This window comes from Vulpes lagopus, chromosome 21, assembly GCF_018345385.1.
Source record: "Vulpes lagopus strain Blue_001 chromosome 21, ASM1834538v1, whole genome shotgun sequence".
Classification (NCBI taxonomy): Eukaryota; Metazoa; Chordata; class Mammalia; order Carnivora; family Canidae; genus Vulpes; species Vulpes lagopus.
Genome location: NC_054844.1, coordinates 4,051,508 through 4,055,916, shown reverse-complemented (window position 1 = coordinate 4,055,916; position 4,409 = coordinate 4,051,508). Strand labels below are relative to the sequence as shown.

The 4,409-nt window shown below is 43.5% G+C and overlaps 1 non-coding gene across 1 annotated transcript; it reads left to right on the top strand.

Annotated features, from left to right (window-relative positions):
- The first annotated feature begins 4,275 nt into the window (after window positions 1-4,275).
- Window positions 4,276-4,409, top strand: LOC121480459. The gene has a single exon (XR_005984977.1). It is a non-coding gene; the product is annotated as a small nucleolar RNA SNORA70 (small nucleolar RNA).

The window sequence follows — 4,409 nt, the reverse complement described above, 5'->3', positions numbered from 1 at the left end:
GAATATTTCCATCATCCCCAAAAATTCACTTATGCCCCTCTTCTGATAACCCCAAGCAGCCCTCCTCCTAGGCCCTTGGCATCCACTAATCTGCTTTCTCTGACTATAGTTTTGCTTTTTTAAGAATTTCACAAAAAAGGAATTATATAGTAGATATCTTTTATGTCTGGCTTCTTTCACTTAGCATAATGCTTTTGAGATTTACCTATATTGTTGTGTGTATCAGTAATTTGTTCTTTTTAAAAAAATTACTAAATAGTATCCCATTGTGTGGATGTGTGTGTGTATATATATATATATATATATACACACCACGGTTTATCTGTTCACCAGCTGAAGGACATTTAGGTTGTTTCCAGTCTGTGGTTAATAGGAATGAAGTTGCTGGGACATTCTTGTGCAACTTTTTGTTTGGAAATATTTCTTCATTTCTCTTGTCTATATATCTCGGAGCAGGATTGCTAGGCAGATGGTAAATATATGTTTGACTATAAAGAACTGCTCACCTATTTTCTAAATTAGCTATGCCAGTTTGCATTACCATCAGCAATGTATGAAAGTTACATTTACTCTGCATCCCTGCCACACTGACTCATCTTTTAACCATTCTAATGGGTGTGCAGTAAAATATCATTGTCTTCTGATGAATAATGATATTAATCATCTTTTGTGTACATAATTTGCCATTTTGTATACTTTCTTTGGTGACATGTCTGTTCATATCTTTTATCTATATTTTAAAAATCAGACTATTTTACTGATTTGTGAGCAGGATGTGTGTGTGTGTGTGTGTGTGTGTGTGTGTGTGTGTGTGTATGACACTGTGGGAAGCTGGATGAATGATGGCTCTCCAAACACGTTTATGTCCTAATTCCCAGAATCTATGAATATGTTACCTTGGATCTTGAGATTATCCTGTTGGGTCCAATGCAATCACAAGGGTCTTCATAAGAGGAAAGTAGGAGTGTTGGCATCAGAGGTGGAGATGGAAGCAGAAATTGATGTGCTATGGGGCTGTAAGCCAAGGAATACAAGGAGCTTCAAGAAACTGGAGAAGATAAGGAAACAAATTCTCCCTGGAGCCTCTGAAAGGAATGGAGCTCAGCTGATACCTTGATTTTAGCCTAGTGAGACTGATTTTAGACTGTTAACGTTGAACTGTAGGTAATAGATTTGTATTATTTTAAGTCACCAAGTTTGCAGTAATTTATTAGAATGGAGGTGTACCAATACTCAGAGTTTATGGAATGATTCTAAGCCTTTTTCTCTGCTTCTCAGTCAGTCTTGTTTTTTTTCTACCATATTGTTCTGAATGGAGGGAGCAGGGTATTCAGGAGGTGAGAACAGTATAAAAAAGCTGCCCCAAAGTGGACATAAGCATCTGCTGCACAGAGCAGACGGGCCTCAGATGGAATATAATGTGTTGGAGAGTGGGAGGTGAGATTAGGTGGTGCAAGCAGAGGAATTTGGCCTTGAGCCTATTAGAACCCACTCAGATTGGAGCATTTACATGGTTCGCTGAAAGTATGGGGGAGGGGTGGCTGGACTGGGCTGAAACAAGCAGTGGGGAGAAAAGACTTTCCCAGACTCTCTCATTCCGTCTGGTGGGGTGGCGAACCTAGCATGCTGTTGACTGTTATTTTATTTTTAAAAAGATTTTATTTATTTATTCATGAGAGACACATAGAGAGGCAGAGACATAGGCAGAGAGAGAAGCAAACTCCATGCAGGGAGCCTGATGTGGGACTTGGTCCCGGGCCCAGGATCACGCCCTGAGCCAAAGGCAGACAGACACTCAACCGCTGAGCCACCCAGGCATCCCTGTTGACTGTTATTTTAGAACAGCATTGCACAGTTCTGCCAACCAAATGGATCCTGTTCACAAGGGTTGGGAACTCTGGGAGGTCACAGCCACCTCATCTGTCTGGGACCCTCTGGTTGTCTGGATTTCCCAGCATGCCCTATCCTGTCAATCTTCTCTGAACTGACTCTGCCCACATTAAGGACGTTCTGAGGTGATGCTGTCAGCCTGGCCAGCACTTCTCTATACTCTGCTCGGGCATAGGATTTGTTGGCCTTTTGCAGAGGAAGCCAAAGCATACCATCTGGGATCTTACAAGGTATGCACCTTTGTCTTCTCTACTTCTCTGGCCCTGGTCACACAGCTGTCAGTAGTGAGAATATGGGCCAGCCCACTGGCTTATGCCACATCTCCCCAGTTCTGGAACTTTGACCAAATCTTCTGTCACTGGGACCCAGGATACCTCCAGACCCTTGGCCAAGGAATTTTCCATTCTCTTTTCTACTTCTACCTAGCTTAGGACAGCTCAAACGCAACCTTCTTCAGGAAGCCTTCCTTGATAGCACCACTTAAATAATAATTATATTTTGTACGGCACATTTTCAGTGTTCAGTGATTGTCTATTTACTATTTCATCATATAGTATGTGGTCCTCTAATCATTCTGAAAAGGCAAGTGCGGATGGACACCTTGTCTTCCAGTGAGATGACATAACTTCTTGAGAACAGGGATTAATCTTTCTTTATTTGTGCCGCATCTCACGAAATGTATTGTAAACCACTTGGGGACAGGTGCTATTTTACATGGAGAGTGTTCATGGTGTCATTCCAAAAATTGTTCGGTAAACTCTTCAGGGGTAGGATAAGTAGACTGGAACTAAGTAAGAGGTAAGACCAGAAAAGAATGCTTCTTAATTAAACAAGGTATTTCCTTTCTAGCAGTGTTGTGTGAATTCCTAAATATAGGGCAAACCTTTCAGCCAGCTCCAATATTTTACACTGCAAAAAGTCGGGCTTCTAGTCACCAGTCCCTTTTGTTTTCTTTCGTGTGTGTGTATGTGTGTACTCTCCTTTCAATATTTCAACAGACAATAGATGTTTACTGAGTATGTTGTATGATAAACACTAAGGACTCCAACATGAGTAATAGGTGATGTTTCTCTGCAGGTGGCTATCTTAGCTGCTCTGAGTCCTTACCTATCTGGCTGGATACATGTCACTCACAAACCTCTATCTCCACTCCCAAGCTCCTTCCCAAGTCCATCTCTCACATTAGGTGTTAGACAATTTTCCACATGTCAAAATACAGACAATCAGTTCTACATCCCTAAGAGGAGCAAAGTAGTGATTCGCCTTGCCAAGAGCCACCCTCCCCTGCCACGACGTCACATGGTTTGTTGAAGCTGTGAGGAGGAGTGAGGTGTGGGGGATTCTAACTGGTAGTTGGATTTTGGCAGAAAGCTGAGACACCTAGAATGCTAGAGACAACCTCCTACCAGTGGGAAACTGAGTTAAAATCAAGGGAAACTAGTGATCAAATTCAGTCTTTCCGGGCACAAGAAAAACAATACACATTTTCTAACAACGGAGGAAAAAATTAGTGATCACCTACTAAAATGAATGAAAACAGCAGGAGTGGGATGCCTGGGTGGCTCAGTGTTTGAGCATCTGCCTTCATCTCAGGTGGTGATTGGGGGCCTGGGATTCAGTCCTGCATCAGGCTGCCCACAAGGAGCATGCTTCTCCCTCTGCCTGTGTCTCTGCCTCTCTCTGTGTGCCTCTTACGAATAAATAAATAAAATCTTAAAAAAAAAAAGAAAGCAGCAAGAATAGTAACAACAACAAGGACCACAGGACAGAATGGGAAACAAATACAGTATAATTTAGAGACTATAGTGTGGGGGACAGACCCACTCTAAGGATATGCCTTCCTTTGAAAGGCCTGACCTGGCTTCCGCACCCTAGCTTTTATGGACATGAGAACTATGGGAGCTGACAAAGGTGTCCCATCAACACCTCAATCCAATTCCTTCTCCATTCTCTTCTTTTGCAGCTTCCGGGTCCACTTTTTTTTTCTTTTTGCAAGGTGGGGCTGGTGTCTGTGGTTAGGACAATGCCTTACATTGCCAGGAGAGGGCAGCAGATCATTCTCCCACCACCTAGATGTAACCTCAGAGTTTCCTAGGATTCCAGCTTGTTTTCGATGTTTACTGAGTGCCCATTAGTACCAGGCTCAGTGCTGGGCACTGGGGATGCAAAGCTGAGAAAGATATGATCCCTGCTCTGGAGGAGCCCATGGTTTAGATGAGTGAGACAGTTGTGGAAACACATACAATGCCAAACAAGGGGTAAGGTGCTAAGGCAGAAGGCTCCTCTGCGGATGGCAGTGTCTCAAGGAGGGGTGGGGAGAACAGGAGCATTAGAAGGCACCCCGTAAGGGGAGATACTTGAACTGGGTCTTGAAAGATGATGGGTCTGCAGCCAAATAAGCCGACTGTGCTCTTTCCCCATGGAGGCCCAGTGTGTAATGGCTGCCAACAGTAGCCTCCTTGGTGGTGTATGCAGCCTATTGATTGTATGGGTTGCCCTGAGAGACCTTCCAGACAGCC